The sequence below is a fragment of the Perognathus longimembris genome, chromosome 3 (assembly GCF_023159225.1).
Source record: "Perognathus longimembris pacificus isolate PPM17 chromosome 3, ASM2315922v1, whole genome shotgun sequence".
NCBI classification, from domain to species: Eukaryota; Metazoa; Chordata; class Mammalia; order Rodentia; family Heteromyidae; genus Perognathus; species Perognathus longimembris.
Window position 1 is genome coordinate 79,568,297 of NC_063163.1, and position 21,215 is coordinate 79,589,511.

General features: G+C 55.6%; 1 protein-coding gene across 2 annotated transcripts in view; it reads left to right on the forward strand.

The window, feature by feature from the left end:
* Window positions 1–5,805: 5,805 nt before the first annotated feature.
* Window positions 5,806–21,215, forward strand: part of Wscd2 (WSC domain containing 2) — a 58,044-nt gene continuing 42,634 nt past the window's right edge. For both annotated transcript variants that reach the window (XM_048342757.1, XM_048342758.1), the window contains exon 1: window positions 5,806–6,202. The gene's annotated coding sequence lies outside the window, so the exon portion shown is untranslated. The remainder of the gene's footprint in view (window positions 6,203–21,215) is intronic.

Genomic DNA, 21,215 nt, shown 5'->3' on the forward strand with positions numbered 1-21,215 from the left:
GGCCTGTGTGGGGGAGGATGGACAGTCTGCAGTGGAACCCGGGAAAACAAACAGGAAGTGGGCTTGCGGCCAGACTTCAGCAGGCCCGGAGCTTCCAGGGAAGGAGGCTGGGCTGCTCACTGTGGGTGCCAGGAAGCCATGTGGGGCTGGAGGCAGGGGCCAACTCTTGCCAACACCAAGGTAAAAATCCTCCACCCCTCGGGCCTGTGGCACTCTCTTTCTCCTCCCAGGAGACTCGTGTGTCTAAATTGGAACATGCTAGAAGAAGCTGGTTTCTAAGGGCATTTCCCCAGGGGAGCCTGATATCTCCAGAGAAAAGGAGGTCACAGAACTGCCTTTTAGGGGGCCAGGTGACTGACTCGTCAGCCAGGCCTGACAGCCAAACTGTCCCCGTGGAAAATCCCCTAGGAGGAGCCAGGACAGCCCAGGTCTGGAACCTTCAAGCTCCACAAGCTTAAGAAAGTCACTTGCTCCCTCTGCTCCTCCCTTCTTCCTAACACCCACAGGGGGGCTAAAAAAACCACCCACCCTGAGAGGGACGGGAATATCTGCGTGGATGGTAACCAGGTTGTACCCACAGTGCATCCGGGATGACAGGCTTGAGACGACATGCGCAGAAGACTTGAATGACAGAAGGCAGGGAAAAGGGAAAAGAGATAGTAAGGAGCGGGTTTGATCTTATTAATAGTAGATGCACCTTTGGAGAACCGTAGTAATGGAGGGAGGGTGGATGGACAAGGGAAAGCGGAATATGGTCAAATGCAATGGTGAACCTCATGAAAATTGTTTATAAAAGGAGGGAAGAATGGAGCGAATGTGGGGGAAAGGAGCCCTAGTGCACTGTTGGTGGGAATGTAAACTGGTACAACCACTCTGGGCAGCAGTCTGGAGGTTCCTCAAATCCCTAAACATAGATCTTCCCCGTGACCCAACCATCCTGCTCCTGGTATCTACCCAGCGCATCACAGGCCAGGAGACCATGAAGACGTGTACAGCCATGTCCACTGCTGCACAATTCACAACAGCCAAGCGTGGAGATGGCCCAGATGCCCCACAATAGATGAGTGGATCCAAAAACGTGGCACCCATATACAGTGGGATGCTAGACACCAGAAAGAACGGTGTATGTCATCTGCAGGGAGATGGACGGACCTAGAACACATCGAGTTAGGTGAGGTAAGCCGAGCTCAGAGAGAGAAACAGGCAAGGTTTTCTCTCCTACGCAGAAGCTAGATCTAAAATACATGGGGCATGATAAATTACTCAGGACTCTAGGCATTCACACACAGTGAGACCAAAGGAGGACACTCTTAGGAGAGGAGCACAAAGGTGCAAGGCCTATGTGCATCTGGTCATACAAAATGGTACTTATCGAAATGAACTCCAGGAAATGGAAACAAAAGGTTTTTCCTTTTGTTTTCTTTGCTTTTTGTCTTGTTTGTTCATTTATCTGTCTTTGGAAGGGCAAAGGGGACAAAGAAATGGAGGGACAAAGGGTGAACAAATGCAGCAATGGTACTCACTAGACACTACCTTGAAAATGAACTGTACAGCTTGTGGGTGGGGCCGGGAGGGAAAAACTGTGATTAAGAGAGGGAAGGAGTGAAATGTACTCTTTACCTGACTTATGTAGCTGTAACCCCTCTGTACATCAGCTTTATAATAACAATATTTTAATTTTTTTTAGAAAGAAGGGGAGAAGGGAGAGGATAAAGAGGCGAGTCTGGTGAGGACACATTGTGAGCAGGCATGGGCCTGTCTGAATGAGAACCCCAATGTACAATTAGGAGATGCTGGCACTTATTTATTTGTTGATTGTTTTGTGCCAGTCCTGGTGCTTTGAACTCAGGGCTTGGGCATTGTCCCTGAGCTTTTGCGCTCAAGGTTAGCACTCTGCTATTTGGACCACAGCTCCACTTCTGGCTTTTCGCTAGTTAATTGGAGAGGAGTCTCTCAGACATTCGTGTCCAGGCTGGCTTTGAACTGTGATCCTTGGATCTCAGCCTCTTGAGTAGCAGGCAGGTATGAGCCACTGCACCTATCTGTAGATGCTGATTTTAAAATCAGGGCACTGTCCCTTGAGCAAGAAAAGTCAGTGTCAGCACTTGAGCCCTGAGTTCAAGCCCTAGGACCAGCACCAGCATGCGGGCCCCTGTGTGCACGCACACGCACGCGCACACACACACACACACACACACACACACACACGGAAATACTATTAGGCAGTACCTTACTTATGGTCCATATCATTGCCTCCATTTATATCAGAGGGGGGAAATAACTTACCTTAGGTCACACAACTATGAAGAGCTAGATCTGAGACTTGAACCCTACATCTGGCGCAGGATCCTTCGGTCGTGCACTGTTCAGTGAGAGCCCACACACATGGCAAGCCTGCCTCTGAACGGGGCCTCTCCCTCCCTTTACAACCTAGAGCACCATGCACAGAGGGCCAGTGTGTATGTGAACACCAGGGCTGGAAGCGCTGAAGACATGCCCTGCTTCCCGCCCCTCTCATCCTAACCTCACTGGCTGGCTCAGGGCTGTGTGCATCTTTGCCTTGGGACAGGGCTGATGGGGCTGGGGCTTGAGGGGGGGGCTGTGTGCCCCCCAACCCCCGCCTGGGGTCTAGGGCCGCCTGGCCTCTCCCACAGAGCTTCCCAGCCCCCTCTGGCAGCCTTCAGACCCTGAGACACAGGCTTTCCTTATTCTCTGTGCCCACAGCCCCAGCTCAAAGGTCTCCCTCGCAGACATTTTGGCTCCAGTGTGGGGTGTCGCCACTGGGGCAGGCCAGCCACTCTCAGGGTCATTTGATCCCCCGTGGGGTTCACCTATCTCCCAGGATCCCATGTCCTGAGTGCTGGCCTGAGTCCTCGCCCCCACCCCTCCAGGGTAGATGGAGACAAACACCGCTTCAGGGAGCCTGAAATACAAGATGGGTCAAGGTCCCGGCAGGGGAGGGGATGGTAATGGAGAGTCTTACGTTTACCCTTCTTGTTGTGTGGCTGGTACAGGATTGTGATGTGGTGGGGTGTGTGTGCGTGTGTGTCCTGGGCTTGAACTCAGGGCCTGGTCAATGTCCTTAAGCGTTTGTGCTCAAGGCTAGTGCTCTACCACTTGATCTACACCTCCATTTCATGGACTTTCCTGCCAAAGCTGGCTTTGAACAACGATCCTCAGATCTCAGCCTAAGTAGCTAGGGTGACAGGCGTGAACAACCGGTGCCCAGACCGAAGGGGTTTTAAATACTGGATTTGCCACTTTCTACATTTAAAGAACATGTTTTGTGAAGTCTAGCATATGTACAAATATTAACTGCACTCCTCAGTGACTTCCACAAACAATACACTCTCAAAACCAACACCCCAGTCCACAATGAGGACTTTAGCAGCTCCCTAACCCTCTCTTCTCGCCCCCCCCCCAGCTGTAACAGCCTTCAACTCAGGCATGACCATTCTTATGACTTAAGTTTGTGACTTTTGAACTTTTTCTATGTGGCAGAAGCTGTATGAGCTGCTTTGGGTCAGGCTTTTGGGGTTTGTCATTATGTGTGTGGCACTTACCTGTGTGATTGTAAGAGCCATGGTTCATACACCTTCACAGCTGTATAGTATTCCACTCTAATGCTTTTTGACCATTCTTCACAAATGGTCATCTCCAGTTTGGCCTTATTATCCATATTGTATCCTACTATGCGTATTTTTGTGCAGACAGGTGGCCATTTGTTTCGGTATCAAATTTTTCGCCCTGAATAAAATAACAAGTTAGAAAAGGATGCCAAGATGATAATATGACTATCTTCCATCTCTTTCTTCATGATAGAAATATGCTTATGGAGATGAAAGGCTTCTACAGTTGCAAGGCTGGGCATGGTCACGGTGCCCGCCTGTAATCCCAGCTACAGAGAGGATGGAGATAGGAGGATGCAGGTCAGAGACAGCGCGTCACCCTGGCTCCCGCTGACCTCCGAGCCTTTGATCACACACACACACCTGAAGTCTGACGTGGACTCCCCTCCCGACTCCCTGAGGACCCCACCCTGCAGAGGGGGAGCTACCTCCTGCCCCACACAGACTGGTGCGCGTCTCACCCATCCCCTCCTTTTCCTTCAGCTACTCAGGAAATTAGAGCAAAGCCTATTTTTAGAGGCCGTGGTTCCAGGGACAGCGATGTCTGGGTGAGTGACTGGTTTTGTGAGCGGAGCTCCAAGGTGTCGTCCGACCTCGTGCTCTGCCTCCTCCATTGCCCCAGCACAAACTGTATGGTTTATTTCCCAGATCATGGTGTTTCTTCTTCTTATTCGGCGAGTCTGGCGACTGTGGTGGGGTGTGGAACTGGCAGAGGAGGCTGGAGAGGGGATGAGGTCCTTGGGGGTCCTGTGCCCCAGGATGGTGGGGAGAAGCAGAGAGGGGGATGAGCCCCAGTCCAAACTCAAGTCTGTCCCAGGACTGGCCAAAAAAGTAAAAAAGGAAAGTTGGCCAAGTGCTGGTGGTTCACACCTGTCATCTTAGCTACTCAGGAGGCTGAGCTCAGAGGATCAGGGTTCAAAGCCAGCCCGGGTAAGACTCTTTATCACCAACAAACCACCAGAAAACCAGAGGTGGAGCTGTGTCCAAAGTGGTAGAGCCTTAGCCTTGAGCAAAAGAGCTCAGGGACAGCACCCAGGCCCAGAGTTCAAGCCCCAAGACCGACAAAATAGAAAAGTAAAGTAGGCATCCTACATTTTACCTGTGAGTCTCCCTGAAGGTTCAGCTCATCTTCCCCTGGTTTGTTCCTTCCTCCCTCCCTCCTTTCCTTCCTTCTTGGGCTTGAACTAGGGACCTGAGCATTGTCCCTGGCTACTTTTTGCTCAAGGTTAGCACTCTACCATTTGAGTCACAGCGCCACTTTGGCCTTTTCTGTGTATGTGGTGCTGAGTCGAACCCAGGGCTTCACCCATGCTAGGCGAGCACCCTACCACTGAACCACATTCCTAGCCGTCGTTATCCTTATATGTCCTGGGTCGGGCGCATGGGGCACGCAGTGGTGGCTGAGCCGGGCCTCGAGCTTCCCACAGACCAAGCTGCCGCCAGCGCCGCCCGAGGGCCCAGCCCGCGCGGGCACCTGCTGTTTTGTGGGAGAGACAAGAAGGCTCACCTAGAGAGGGTAACCTGGGCTCTGGCACAGCCAGGGTGGCTGAGGTCGAGTTTGAACTCACTTCTGCCTTGCACAAGGATTACCACGAGGAAAGTTTGCAGAGGCGTTGATCGGTAGCCTCGCAGAGCGCCTCACCCGTGTATCTGGAGGACGGGCGGAGAAGGAAACGAACCCCCCTGTGTTTTCCAGGAGGCCCCCCGCCACCATGAGACGACCTCCATCCCCAGAGGCCCTCGAGGGTGAGCAGCCCGTGCCCTCCCCAGCTGACGGAGGGCAGCACAGCGATTCGGAAAAGCCAGCCAGCGCAGAGAGGGCAAGCGACCGCGCAGAGGTCACAGGGCTGAGACCCGCGCAGGCCGCCACCGCCCTCGGGTGGGCTCTGCTGTTCCCCGAGCCCACGGCGATGCCAGGCGCGCCGGCACGGGGCGCAGTCACTCCGATAATTCTCCCCGCAACCCCCTCCGCGTGGCCTGAGCCCGTTTTGCAGAGGAGGAGGCGAGGCAGGGCGGCGGCGGCCTCCGCCGAGGGAGACCGGCGAGGCCCGGCGGCGGCGCGGAAGGAGTTAAGCGCAGGCGGCGCGGAGCCTGGCGAGGAGAGGAGCGCGCGGGGCCGGGCGCGCTGCTGGCGGCGGAGGCGGCCGCGGGGGCGCGGGGGAAGCCGGGGCTGGAGACGCCGCGTCCCCAGAGCGGTCGGGGCCGCTGCGAGGACCTCGAGCCGCAGGCGATCGCGCGCTGAGCCGCGGCGTCGCGCCGGGCCGGGCGTCCCCGGCGTGGGGGCCTGGGTGGCGCGGGCACCGCAGTGTCGTCCGCAGCGCGCCCGGGCTCGCGGATCCCCGCGTCCTCCGCCGCCCCCGGCTCCGCGGCCCCAGCCTCCCCGGGGCCACGCGCGGCTCCCCCGGGAAGTCGCCGCCCCGGGCCCGGCGCGGCGCGCAGCCAGGGCGGCGGGCGCCAACGCCGCGCTCGGCTCCCGCGTCCCCGGATGGCACTGCAGCGGCCGGCGCGGCGCGCGGACCCCGGCGCCCGCCCCGATCGGCCCGCGGGGCTGCCTGGCGCCCGACACCCCGCAGGTAAGGACGGGGGCCCCGGCGGGGAGAGCCGCGCGGCCGGGCGGCTTCGAGGGGCCGCGCGCCCCAGACCGGCGCTTCTGGCCCCACTGCCATCCTGCGGGGATGTCGGCTGCGGGGGCGCACGGTACCCCAAACCCAGTGCGGGGAGGACCGGGGTGGCGACAGCTGCCTCCCGGGCCAGCGACAAACTTTGCTATGGTGTGCCGGAGACGGACCCGCGGTTCATCCTACCGGTGACTGGGAGTCGGGCCATCCCTCTGCCCCGAGAAGCATGCGATGCACTCCCTGGCTGGGGTGGGGGAAGGCGGGGGTCCTGCCCTCTTGATGGACGATGCTAGGGGGCAAGCGGGGGAGGGGCTGCCCTATTGATTGATGTGGCCAGGGGGTAGGTGGGGGTCTCCTGCTCTCTAGATGAACACGGCCAGGGGGCGGGGTGGGGGAGCTCCCCTGCCTTCTTAATGGTCGCGGCCCCCTTCTGGCAGCTCGGAGTTCTGAGGGACACAGCGACAGTGAGAGTTACAAGTTGGCTTTCCAAGGTGCTGGTTGCTGAGTACCGCTGTGGGACGAGAAGCAGGCGGGGGAGGAGGACACGGGGGGGGGGGGGCGTCCTGGGGCTGCGCTTCGGGCCGGCCCGTGCACGCTGCAGGCTCATCCCGACCCCATCCAGGGTGTGTGGGATGAGGAGAGAAATGGGGGGGTGTGGACACGTGGAGCCATGGTTGCAGGGCTCAGAGTGAGCCCAAGAGCCCCATCTCCTCCTCGGCTGGACCCCAAAGGGTTTGGAAGCCTTGTAGCTGCCATGCAAAACAGGGGGTGCTGAACTGCTCAATGAGATCCTCCAAACTCCGTCCCCCAGAGGCCCAATTCCCCCCCCCCAAAAAAATCCTATTGGAGGGGGCGTTGTGCAGGGCCTCTCCTCAGCTCTGGGGCCTCCTGTCCTCCCCTCTCCAGGCCCAGGAGGCCGTGTGGAGCTGGGCGCACAGTGTATGAATGTGGCGGGTTTGCTCCAGACCTGGCAGGGGCTAGCCTGGCCCGCAGTTCCCCCTGGAGCCCCGGTCGCTGCAGTCCATCTTGCCCCCTTGTCCTAGGCACGTGGTGCTTGCTGGAATTAAGTTCCTAGAGCCCAGGGAGCCAGGTGCAAATGTGGACCATGACTGAGGGATCCTGGAACAACCCCTCTCCCCCACCTCATCAGGGGTGGGCACCCACCGCTAGCCAATGTTCCACATATGGTGGGCTTCAGAGGCCCTGTCATCCTTGCTTGCCATACTAGTCTGGGCCCAGGTTAGGAACTCCTTCCTAAGGCTTCCAGAGCCAGGAATTCCTCCCTGGTGTCAGAAATCACTGCTTGGTGGTGGGGTGGGGGCGCTAGGAACTCCCCAGCTCTGGGTCAGGAGGCTGAGCATCTGCCCTCCATTTACTGTGTGGCTTTGGGCAATGCACTCGACAGTCCTGGGCTCTGGTGGCTGCTTCTCTGAAATGAAGAGGTTTCTACTTGGATACTCTCCGAGCCCTGAGCAGGGTCTCAGGGGAGAGTTTCAGCGTCTGGGGTGGGATAAGGGGGGTGAGGTTAATGCAGTTTGGTGCTGAAGAGCCCTACGTCCCAGATCCATGAAAGTTTGGCCAGAGGCTTCATTCCCTCACCCTCCAGGAAAAGTGGGACTGTACGGGCCACAGCGCATGCGCCCTGCGTGCCAGGACTTGGTGTAGTCAAGGCAAAGTGTGGTAGCAGCAGGACTATCTGTTTGGGGGTCTTGAGTGTGGACATGGAAGGGGGCTTTTTCCCCCTGAAAGGGGAGCACCGTGTCTCCCCAGCATCAGGTGACCCGCGGCAGCTGGGCCCTTGTCCCACCAATCACCTGACACCTGCAGTCCCCGCCCCCCTCATCTTTCTCATAAAAGCACCCCTGGAGCAGCGCGGTTCCAGTGGGGAGCCCAGGGCAGTCTGGGAGGGCTGGAGGCATCCTGCTGCTGCGTCGCCATGACGACGGGCAGAGCAGTAAGGTAAGCTGTCTCCATGGCTCCAACTTCGCAGGGCTGAGGAGGAGTTCCATCCACCTTCCTGGGCCTGGCGTCCAGACCGACCAGCGGCTGGTGTGAAGCCTGGCTGGGGGAAGAGGAAAGACTGGGGCTTGGAGGGGGGTGGATACAGTGCATACTCTAGCTTCTCTTCTGGTTCTGATTACTGGGGCCCCCCAGATCCCTGCTGACACCAGTGGGGAGGGCAGTGCTGCCTCTGGTGTGGGCTGGCGGGGGGGGGGGGGCGCGGGGAGGGGAGGGAGCACAGGAGGCTGGGACGGAGCAGAGCTACTGAGTCTGCAAACGTCTGCACTTGGATCCCAGGACTGAGATGGACAGTTCACTCCCCAGGGGAAGGGGAGTCGCACACACGGGCCATTTGTGCACATGTGCTCGTTCCCCAGAGTATGGCTCCCATGGGGCCTTTGAGTGTGTGCCACACGTGTGTGAATTGTGTTCATATAACTTGGCTTCTGCAGGTGCATGTGTAGGCATGTGCATGTGTGTGCGGCACTGTGTTCCATGTGTGCATGAATACGTGCGTGTGTGTGCATATGTGTGACCACACAGTTGTGTGTGCTGGCAGGACCTGCGTTTGAGAAGCTGTGTGTGTCTGCCAGGGGTGGCGGCGGTGTTTTAGTAGTGTCTGTGCTGTCCCATGTGTCTCGGGGGCGTTCCTGTGCACCGTGTGAGTGTGCAGGTGTGTGCAATGATGTGTGACTTCACACTTGGTTTTGTGTGTACTCTGTGCATCTCTGTAGTGTGTGTGCATTGCTCTGGGTGAGCGTGTACACCTGTCAGTGTGGCAGTGAGACTCTCCTGCGTGTCCCGTGTGTGTGTGTGTGTGAGAGAGAGAGAGAGAGAGAGAGATCATGCCCTGTGTGTGTGTGTGTGATTGTGTGGACTCATCCTGGAGGATGCTTTCGAGCAGAAGCTGGCCCAGAGCCCCAGAACGAGGATGGCACTGCCCCTGGCTCTCTGGGTCTCCACCAGCTCTGGCCTTTCCTCCCCAGGTTGCCTTCACCCCGACCTCTGTGCTCACCCCACTCTCAAGCCCTGGGGATTCCCAGCCTCTCTGGCCCTCTGGCCCCCTGCCCAGCCTGTGTTTCTCTCACTCAAGACCATTGCTGACCCAACTCCCAGATGTTACAAAGCTCAGGTATCATTTTTAGGCAGAAGGACTGAAAATAGGCAGGCTGGGATGTGCCAAACAGCCCGACAGCAGTGTTTCTAATTAGGAGCAACTTGTTTTCCTTAAATAAACAAATCAAGTGAGGGAAGAAATTGCTGGAGATTAATGGCTCCCCGGAGCAGGCCCAGATGTTAGGAGAGGAGAACTGGGGTAGGGTGGGCGGGCGAGAGGGACTGGCGCCCAGGGTCCTTCCAGATGCAGACGGAGGGCGTAGGGGTGGTGCTGATGAGGAAGGCATCACGGCCCTTGCCAGGTGGGGGCGCAGTTGATGGCTGGTGATGCCCCGACTGTGGGAAGTGGCCATTCTTGACCTCAGAGGACAATGGGGCGTATGCTCTTGCTCTGAGAACAGCCGTGTAACACGTGCTGGCTCCCACATGTGCAGGCGACAATACTCCTGGCCTGTGCTTAGCTCTTGGGGGGCCTACTGAGTTTCTACTGAGGCCGAGAAGAGCTGCTCTTGGGGCACTGTTACCTCAGAGACGGGCTTGAGAATGAGCCCAAATCTCAATGAAGAGCTGAGCCCAGCCTAGATCAGCAGAACTCCAGCTGGACATAGGTAGATTAGCTAAACCATTGGTTTTTTCTTCCCTATCTCTGGCATTGGGGCCTGGTCCTTATGCACCACTAGCATGGCATAGCTAACTGATGCATTTACCTGTAAACCATCTTCACCTCCTTCTTCTGCTTGGCCTTGGTGCTCATTCGGGGCCACATGTCGAACACTGGTATCACACTCCATTGCCATCCTACCCTTCCCATGCTTTCTTCCCCTCCCCAAACAAATGATAACAGTAGTGGAGGCCAACACACAAAGCCATCAGCTTCACACGTGTGTGTGTGTGCACGTGCACGTGCACATGAGATACATGTGAGATAGATGATAGATAGATGGATGGATAATGGATAGGTAGATAGATAATATATGGATAGACAGTAGATGATGGATGATCGATGGTGGGTGGGTAGATAAATAAACCATAAATAGATAATGGATGGATAGCTATAGATGATAGATGGATGGTAGATAGATGTCACTCATAGTAATCCTGTGAGGCAGTTTCTGTTATCATCTCAGAGGTTCAGGGATGAATAGATTTACCTGGGTCTCACAGCTTAATGTTACAAACCATGCTTTTTAAAAACTTAGCATGTAGGGGCTGGGAATATGGCCTAGTGGCAAGAGCGCTTGCCTTGTATACATGAAGCCCTGGGTTCGATTCCCCAGCACCACATATATAGAAAATGGCCAGAAGTGGCGCTGTGGCTCAAGTGGCAGAGTGCTAGCCTTGAGCAAAAAGAAGCCAGGGACAGTGCTCAGGCTCTGAGTCCAAGGCCCAGGACTGGCAAAAAAAAAAAAAAATAGCATGCATCAGTTATATGAGGGAGGGGCATTTCCTTGGAGATGTTTCTGAGCCATGATGTCATGTTGCATTCCCCCTGCTGGCAGATATGCATGAATGGAAGTCCCAGTTCATACCCCATACCTGCCCCTTAGCTCACCTGGACATTGTGAGGTCAGGAGTGTCATACTATAGGAGGGGGGGAGTGTGTGTGAAAGTGGGAAGCTTTGCTCAAGTGTTCATGAACTCATCCACTCACCCATCCAACCACCCACCCATCCATCCACCTACCCATCCATCCATCTACTACCCACTTATCCATCCACTCATCCATCCAGCCAGCCATTCATCTATCCATCCATCGACTTACCACCCATCCACTCACCCACCCACCCACTCATCTATCCATCCATCCATCCACTACCCATCCACCCACCCATCCATCGACTCACCCATTCATTTATCCATCCACTCACCACCCATCCTTCTACTAACTACCCACACATTCATCCACCCACCCGCTCATCTGTTCATCCATCCATCCACTACCCACCCATCCACCCATCCCTCCATCCATCCATCCGCCCATCCATTCATCAATCTATCCATCACCTATCAATCCATCCATCTATTCACTCACCATCCATCCATCAACCTATTTGTTCACCTACTTATCTGTCCACATCCACACATCAGTCTTTCCATCCATCCTTCCATCTACCCATTGATTCATCAATCCAGCCATCACCCCACCTACCCATCCAGCCACCTACCCATCCAGCCATCCATTATGCCACATACCTACCCATCACCTACCTGCCACCTCCACCCACCCGTCACTCCTTCTGGCCCTCCATCTATCATCTATCCATCATCCATCCACTCACATTCATCAATTCAGCACCAGTAGGGGCTGTAACTGGTGTTTTTGCAGAGTCTGAAAAAGTGGTGTGCTCTGTGTTTTCAATAACTCTTGGTCTGGAGAGGAACAGGGGGCCTGGGCTCTGGGAGTACCCTGGATGATGCCCATTCCAGCCCTTGCCCCTTGCTAGGGTCAGCTTCAGTCCTCACTGGGCTGCGAGGATTGCAACAAAGTCCTTCGCAGTGGCTGGAACAGTGGGAGCCCCAGTGGGTGTCAGCCCCCCTCCTCCTGTCCCCTCCTAAGGAGGGGACAGTTCAAGGTCAGAGCCAGGCAAAGCTGCCACAGGAGAAGCCGAGGCCTGGGGATCGTCAAGCAATGTGGCCTGCCCAGTTTGTCTGAAACCAAGGAGGATTTTCTCAGATGCAGAGCTGCCCAGGGCAAACCCCGGAGAGTTTTACTCCAAGTAGGACAGGCTGGTCACCTGAATCCCAGAGGCCAGGCCCAGACCATGAGGACTGAGAAGTGGCCAATCTGGCTCCCTTTATACCTGCTTTTGTCAATAAAGTTTTATTGTTACAACACCACACCCACTTGTTTGCTCACTGCCCAAAGGCGGGGTGAGGTAGCTGTGATTCTCAGTGTTCAGGCTGGCCCAGAGACAGCAGGGAGACTGAGGCAAAAAGTCACTGATTGGTTTGAATCCCTGGATCAGGTGAGATGTCTAGGAGTTCCCGAGGTGATGAGCTGAAGAATTCTTAATGGGGATGCAGGGAGGTAGGCGATGCGACGGCCTAGGAGCTGGATGTCGGGAGGACAAGTGTCCCCTGCTGGCCCTAATTCCAAGAAATGCATGCTGGAAGCTGTGGGCAGCGGGGCCCAGCTCAGCACGGTATGTTCCGGCTCTAAATGGTCGTGTGTCTGGCTTGGCTGTACTGCTTGCCAATTTCTGTGTGTGTGTGTGTGTGTGTGTGTGTGTGTGTATACGTGCGTGCATGCTGGGGCTTAAACTTGGGGCCTGTGTGCCATTCCTGAGCTCAAGGCTGGCACTGTACCACTTGAGCCATAGTCCCACTTCTGGCTTTTTGGTGGTGAATTGAATACAAGAGCCTCACAGAGTTTTCTGCCTAGACTGGCTTCCGTGTTGAAGATGACAGCCCAAGGCTCAGAGAGGTTTATCCACTTCCCTAGGGCACATAGCCAGCTGGTAATGGAGCTAAGATTTGAACTCAGGTCTGTCTGAGCCCAAAGCCTGCATCCCAGCTGTTCCTCTCTGCCTTGATGCTGTTGTCTAGCAGGGAGGATGTGGTGGAGGGCATCCTTCCCTCGTGCAGCAGCGGGAGATGGCCAGGGATGGCCGGCTTGGGTGGCTGCCATCAGCAAGTGCCAGGTGATGTGGGGTGGGGAGTGGAGGCTGAGCTTTTTGCAGGTTGTGGCCACCCCACCCCTCATCCCCGGGACCCCAGGGGGCCGGAGCCACCGCTGGCCACCATTTCCTGCCATCCTCCAGGCCGGGAAGCGATTGGCTCAGGTCTTAGGGCCGCCTCCCGGGCCGAGCTCACTGTGCCCACATGGCACCATGTCCAAAGCAGAAGCCATCTATCCTGGAAGTTCCAAAAGGCAGGACCAGCCAGGAACTGGTGCCCCCTCCCCGGCCCGGCTCCCAGCCGCTCCTGCCTCTCCTACATGGCTGCTCCCTAGAGCTCCATGACCTGATTTCCCAGGATGGTAACACACAGAAGGAGCAAGCAAGCGAACGAGCAAGGAGTGTGTGGGACGCTGGAGAGAGAGAGAGAGAGAGAGAGAGAGAAGCACTGACAGCCTGAGGACCCAGGGGCTTAGAGGAAGAGCTGTGGGCAGGGCGTGGTGGCTCAAGCCTGTAACCCCACGTTCTCCAGAGGCTGAGATCTGGGTAGGACTGGGGGTCTCAGACGCAGCACAGGGAAGGTCCCATGTGTTCAATCATGTGATATCCTCGATCTCCCCACCCATCCAGCTTGGCCCACTTCCTTCCTCAACACATTTTTTATTGAGTCCCTAGTATATGCCTAAAGCCCTGTTAAAGGTGGGTCTGTCTGTAATTACAACTTGGGAACCTGCTCCAGGAAAAGGAATGTACATGAGGTTAGGACATTTGAAAAGCAAATCACCCAGAAAGGAGGGGGAAAAAAACAAGCAAGCTGAGGTCTGAAGGATGAATAAATAGGTTTAAGCAGGTGAAGAAAGATGGGAAGAAAAACATCAGAGGGACCAGCCTATGCAAAGGCCCTGAGGTAGGTGAGTAGGCATGAGCCATAAAGCCAAGGACATGGGGTTGGAAAGAGCTGGGGTCTCGTGGGGTTCTGGTGGTGGGAACCTACCCAAGGAGCCTGAATCCATGGGCAGAAATGATCCTTCTAGAGCCTGCCCAGGGTAAGAGCTGGTCACCAGTAGCCACCCTGGCCATGTCCATCTCCTTATGCAGAGCACTGGGCCAGGAGCCTGGCAGAGTGGGCACCTGGCTTCCCACACGCCTGACATTTCTCAAATGCCCGGCCTCTTCCACCACCGCCACTGAATGGTCTGGAGCGATTTTAACTTGGATTCGGGGTCTCATTCATTCATTTATCCATTCATTCATTCATTTATTAGAGGAACGTTTTTTTCTTCCTTGCTTTCTTCTCATTCTCGAAAAACGAATTCCAGCTGTGTTTTGATAAGACCGAATCAGAAGTGACACTGGGAAAATGCCACCAAATGCTTTGATTTTTTTTCTTTTCTCCTTATGGCATCAAGACTGATTTTAAACAATAATTATAGATTTTCTCTCAATGTGCCCTCCCTCCTTCCCTCCCTCCCTTTCCAGCCTCCCAAGTACAACCCAAGGCTTGGGTGTTTGTGAGTGTACACGATGTTTTCTAAATACCCACCTCTCAGCTTCTGGACATAGAACCCTGGAGACTAAGGTTTCTAACCTCACCGTTTTGGGGGAAAGGGGGTGAGGGTGGGGGCTTTCAAGGCTGTGATTTGCAGCTGGGTGGTTTTCAGTCCTTCAAAGGCCTAAACCCCTGTCTGGATTCTCTGGGTCATGAGCGATAGAAAACTCCACTTGAATATCATCACATTGTTTTGTTCTCAGGCAGAGAAAGGAATGTATTGGCTTATGTTACCAGCAATCTAAACTTCAGGTGTGGCTGGATCCAGGAGCTTGAGGATATAGATCTCGCCGCCCCCCCCCCCCCACACCATCCTGTGTTCTCTCTCTCCCTACCCCTTTCCTCTTTATCATCTCTTTGGCTCTTTTCTCTGGTGGCCCCCCTCATTTCTGGGGGGCCTCTTTCCTCTGGTGGCTGGATGCCCAGGCAGCATGGGGCGTGGAGTTCCCGGGAGACTTTGGCCCAGTGAGTCAACTCTGCAGCTCAGCAGACAGAGCTCTTTTTGTTTCCTGAGGTGATTCGGGGTCTCTGATTCCAGTCTTCACCTCACTGATTATCTTGCATAGGTGAGTTGTGAGTTCCCATAAGGGTTCCTGTCTCCCCAGATTCCTCACCTCCGCCCTCTCTGGCTCCCTGTGCATCTGACTTGTGGCTGGAAGGGCTATCCGGGGCTTGTTTATTCCTTGGAGCTCAGACTAACTCCCCACCTCTTGACACAGGCACCACCAGGCTGCCGTTTCATGTCTTGTTTCCCCACCAGATGGAGGGTGGCAAAGTCTCCTGAAGGGTAGCCCCCTTCTATCTGGTGAGACCCCAGGATCCAGACATGAGGACCCTGGCACTGGCTGCCTTGAGGCCTTGGGTTCAGCTCCCACAACCTGCCCTTCTTCCAGAAGGTGATAAGACTGAGGGGCCGGTCGTTCCAGAACAAAGAAGGAAGGAGGGAAGGGAAGGGAAGGGGAAGGAAGGAAGGAAGGAGTCAAGTCCCCGCTTCCATGGGCTCAGGGGATAGTATATACACTGTCTGGGGGAGGAGGGGGGGTCAAGTGACAGGCCAGGCAGGGCTTGAGTGAGGACCTGGGCCCTGGGGTGGGGCAGAAACTCCCGCCTGGGAGACCTGAGGCTTGGGGCTCCCGGGTTGCTTCTCCCCCACCGGGACCCAGGCCCCTCATCTCTAGAAGATGGGAGAGAGGGGTCTGGGCTCTGAGCTCTGGGGTCTGAGGCCTGAGCTCAGGCCAGGCAGCACAGTTTGCATAGATTCTCATAGCTTGGTTCATGCAGGATTGGAGCTGGAGTCTTGCTGAGATTTCCAGAAGGCTGGCTACCCAGTGAGCCATCCAGGAAACAGCTCTCGACTGGCACCATAGTTCACATCTACAATCCCAGCTGCTTGGGGTGGGGGGAGCCAGAGGACCATGAGTTCCAGGGTAGTCTGGTAAAGGTAGCCAGATCCTGGCTCAAAGAGTGCAGAGAGGGTCTCCGTGGTGGAGGGATCACCTGCCGTGTGTGAGTGAAGGAAGGGGGAAAGGAGGAGGGGAGGGAGGAGGGAGGGCTTCTCAACCTCTGGTCTCTGTTTGTGTTCATTGTGAGCTGGCTCCTGCACAGCCTCCGGTGTAATTGGAGGAACCATCTGGTTTGGGCTGGTCTGTCATTTCCCTAGTCTTAATTCTGAGTGGTGAGTGGGGTGCTCTGCCACCCAGCCCCACAGCCTGGCGAGAAGGCAGGAACCCGCACAGCAGCCCGGCTAGCTTCACGGCTGGGGGGCCCAGAAAACCCACGACACCGAGGCCAAGTTGAGCAGCTGCAAGATGCTGGCCACTGGCACCAGCCATGTCCACTGTTCTGGCTGTGCCGCTGCCGTGTGTCAGCCGGGCTCAGAGGTTCCAGCGCAGTCCACTAGCAAGCATGGGGACATCGTGACACAGGTGTTGGGGTGTCCCTGTTTGCAGAGGGTGAAAGGTCAGCTCTGGTGCTCCATCCTTCTGTGCCCCTTGACTCCGTGCCAGCTCTTAATCTTCATCTGCGTTCTGGGCAGCGCCCCAGCTGCCCTGCCATCCAGCCTCAGAACATGGGCCTTGAGGCCAGGGTGGGTGCCCTCCAGGTGTCAGAGGTCTCCAGGCTCACCCCACTTCCTAGAGGCTGTCTACAGGAGGCTGGCATATGGAGGCCAGCCAGCTCACCCCCTCCCCTGCCCAAAGCACAGAGCCGAGGAGAAGCAAAGCATGAATTCAGATCTGAGCCTAAGCTCCGCCCTCTGCCTCCAAGCAGCCCTCCAGGCACCACCTCCCAGAATGCCTCATACACAGAAGCCCCCATAACTAGGCCAGCTGGGCGTCCCCCCCCCCCCGTCCCTGTTCCCCCCCCCCCCCGCCCCACCGCGGCTGCAGCCCAGGACAGCCCACTTCCCTCTGGTCTCAGGGAGCTGTTAGAGATGAAAACCTACTCCGGAGGGTAATGGCCAATTAATTGCTCTCCTTGGTGAGATCATACTTCTGGTTTTCTTGAGTGTGTTTGGCCCCCTGAGGTCAGGCCTGCTCCTCAGCAGTGCTCTCCGCCCGCCTGTCTCCGGGCCTCCCTCCCACCCGCACAGGGCCAGATAAGAGGCCATTGATCGCTGGCCCTGGCTTTGATGCCCTCCTGGGTTTGTCTCAAGGTGGCAGCCACTCGGGTTAGTCTCACAATGAGAGCATTTAGCAGAGCCAAGGGAAAAAAAGATTTTTTGGGGGGTGGCGGTGGGGAGGAGGTGGGGAAAACAGGCGCCCCAGCCAGCTCTGGTTTCACAGATGTCAGAAGGCTCCCTGAGTGGCTCCACTTCCCCCCAGAGGGGGAGGCCAAGAGCAGAGGATGGCCAAGAAGGGAAACCTTAGAGTCCCATGGAGCCCGAGGCGCGGCTCCAGACGGAGCAGGGCAGGCAAGGTGGGAGGCAGGAGGACACAGGCCCAGCCTTCCCATGGGCAGATGCAGCCCTAGACGTGGCCTCTCAAGGCTGCAGCCAGGCACTGGCTGAGATCGGGGTCGGTGGTGTGGGCAGAGGAACGTGGGTGGGTGGCTGCTGGGGCTGCAGAATTGAGCCTAGATGGGGCCTGGGGAGGATGAGCCACACATGTGGGGTGAAGATAAAAGAGCCTTTAGGGTGGCCGAGCCCCAGAAGGGGCTGCACGCTGGAGGCTTCGAGGGTCCAGGCTGAATGTCATAGGGTTTTGTCACATAACCTTTAGGGGGTGCAGACACCCCGGACTGAGCCAAAAGCTTAGGGAATCAGCCCGCTCTTTCCGCCTTAGGGACCTCACTTGCTAGCTGAGGCAAGTCATTCCAGCTTTGTGCCTCAGTCTCTCCATTTTTTGGCGCATGTCCTGGGGCTTGAACTCAGAGCCTAAGCGCTGTCCCTGAGCTCTTTTGTTCTAGGCTAGAACTCTACCACTTTGAGCCACAGTGCCACTTCTGGTTTGCTGGTGGTTCATTGGACATAAGAGTCTCTTGGACTTTCCTGCTGGGGCTGGCTTTGAACCATGACCCTCAGATCTCAGCCTGAGTAGCTAGGATGACAGGTGTGAGCCACCAGTGCCTGGCTATGTTTTCCATACGTAAAATGGACATTGTGCTAGGTTTACCTTGTAGAGTTCCTGAGAGAGCACAGGATTTGATCGTCAAAGCTCTCAGAACTGCACCGGGTCACTGGACTGAGATTCTGGGTTTGGGTTGAAAATCTCCCAATGCCTCCATGTTAGCAATGGATCCAATATAAAAATCAACCACTGGCATGGTGCCCTACAGATACCAATCACGTTTTGGTGAGCTCCGGGCAGGACCACGTCTTTCTGGAGGCTTCTGGGGAAGACTGTGTTTTTGCCTTTCCCAGCTTCTAGGAGTTTGCCACACTGCTGGGCTGAAGACCCCATCTCTAGCTCTAATCTCCATCTCCGGAGCTGGAAGCAACCTTTGTCTAGTCCCTGTTTCTTCTCATTCGGACCTCAGGGCCTCCTTTTCCCTTCAGAGGCTTTGCGATGGCTGGGAGCCTGGGCCAGGCTCCCTGATCTCAAGTCCCTGGGCTCAGTCATGCCTCCACAGTTCCGGTTGTGTGGAAGGTAACACAATTGCAGGTTATGGGAATTAATTCGGAAATGACAAGGGGGTGCCAGGAAGCCTCTGGAGTGGGAGCAGGACATCCTTAGGTATGTGCTACGGAGCCTGGACCGTCGCTTGGATTCAAGATGCCCCCCGGCCCTGGCACTCTGTGAGCTGCCATCAAGGTTCCCAGAGCTCTGTGTTGTTCCTTAAATGGATCTTAAGTCAGCCCGCTCTATAACTCAGCCACTCTGCTTCTAAGTGTTGACCCGTGTCAGGTGGAGGCCTCATGCTCACCTGCTTGCTCACAACCACCATTAAAAATCACTGTGCATGCCCGCCCCCCCCCCCCGGGCCTGAACAGCCTCGGCAGCCCCTGAGCCCAGATGCGTGGATCCTGCCGGGAGGGGTGGGGAGAGGGAGGAGGAGGAGGAGGAAGAGGAGGAGGAGGAGGAAGAGGAGGAGGAGGAGGAGGAAGGGAAGGAGGAGGAGGAAGAGGAGGAGGAGGAGGAGGAGGAGAGGCGGGGCTAAACAGAAGAATCGGGAAAGCAGATAAGGGGAAGTGGCTGCCAAAATTAAATCACAGATACCTGGGCAGCCAGAAGAATTCAAAAGAGAGGCTGACCAAAAGAGTGAGAGGAAATGATGAGGAACATGCAGGACAGAAGAGAGGTCATCAACAGAGCAACGGAGCACAAGGAAGCACGAAGAACTCACACTTGAAAGCACAGACCACCTGGTAAGAGGAGTTGAAAATGGGCCCTGGGAGTAGGAGATAAAAAGCTGAGGAATAAGAACCAACCATCCAAAGCGTTGGAAAAACACTCAGAAAATGTCCAGAGGGACGTTAAAAGAATGAGCAGACTTGGCCCAGAGACCAAATCTACATTTAATTGGAGTAGACGAGGGAGAAGAATTCAACACAAAAAGCATTAAAAACCTAGTCACCAAAATAATAACCAAAAACTTCCTCTGCCTCAAGAAAGAATCTCATCCACCCGACAGAGGCATTCAAACTCCTAGCAGACAGGACCAGAGAAGAAACACTCACAGACACATCGTCATGAAAACTCGGGACCTAAATAAACAAGGAATTAGTTTTAAAAGGAGTAAAATCGAAGAAGGAACAAAACCACACCAAGAAGACGAGAATAACTGGATTTGCATGCAAGCAGAGCCTGGGGAAGTGTAATTCGAGTTCCGAATTACAACGGTTGACAGCCTGAGCTAGTGCACCCAGCAGAAGCCATCACTCACAACTGATGGAGACTCTAAAACCCTCCAGGATAAGCAAATTCCCTGCACAGCCATTGACGTCTAAGGCTGGCAGGCCAGGCACCACCCAGGAAGTTTGTGTGTGTAAACTGAGGATGTGGACACCACCGCCCAACAGAGGCGATGCACCCCAAGCCCCGGCCTGCAGCTGTAGGGTGCAGTTGTGGACTCCTGAGAGGAGGACTGGAAGCTGACCCACGCCTCTTGATTCTGCACCGGCCCTGGGACCTCAGCCATGCCATTTTCTTCCCTAGGCCTCGGCATCCCTCCTTTCCTCTGAAGCTCAGATGTGATGTAATTTTACCAGTTGCCCATTTGGGTATCAGTCATGAGAGGCAGGGCCACGGCTCAGGTGGGTTTTGATGGCAGCTAGCCTATGAGCCCCCAGTCAGAAGCAGATGAGGACCCACCTCACCCCCCAAACCAGGATCAATAGTATTCTTCCCAGTATATAACTAGCACCATATGCATATGCCGGGCTCGGGTCGCCTCCCCTGGCGCGAGGATACAGGCTCTGCTCTGCTCTAACAGCTCCCTTTCTCACCCTCTCCCCTGGTCACCCGACCCACAGGTAAGGCCAGAGTGGAGTGGAGGGCTCAGGAAAGACCTCAGGTGCACGTGGCCTACGAAATCACTTTACCCCCTCCTTACCCATTAAGAAAGCCAGGCGTACGAGGATCTCGGAGACACTTCAAGAGCAAATCTGATTTAATAAGGGAGGGGCTAAGGCTGATATGGTAGAAGGTGACGAGAGAAGGGGTCATCGACCAGAGAGCTGACGATAGGCTGGGAGCTTGTCATAGGACCCCCTCATGAGCTAACGCCACCTGGATAGCGCCACCCCGGGGGCGAAAGCCCACGAGACTGGGGGGCACATGGGCTGGCAAGAAAGTTTGGGGGCTGGTTGCAAAGCCAGTTCTTCTGGTTCCGGACCCAGAGAATTGTGGCCTGCTTCCGCATTCCCCAGGGCTGGGGGAAGGGTGGCGTGTCGGGCACGCTCTCCAATGCCCTTCCCCCTCAAGGCCAAAGCTGAACCCCAACATCCATATGCCACACAGGGGTCTTTGGCAGAGGCTGAATAAAGCTCAGCCTCAGCGTCATACACCAATCCTAGAATAAGGGCCACACCTATTATCTGGTTGTTGAGCGACTGGTTGACCAGCAAACAGATGGTATTCTGATCTACATGGTAATCCTAGAGGTCAAAGCTAACAGCCTACTACTAGAAGGCCTAGGAAACAGTAATAGAAATAGTATTTATGAAGTAATTATGAATTCATGGCCATAGGAAGTGACATGTCGGGATTTTCTTGAAATGTATATTTGAAATACACATTGGCCCTCT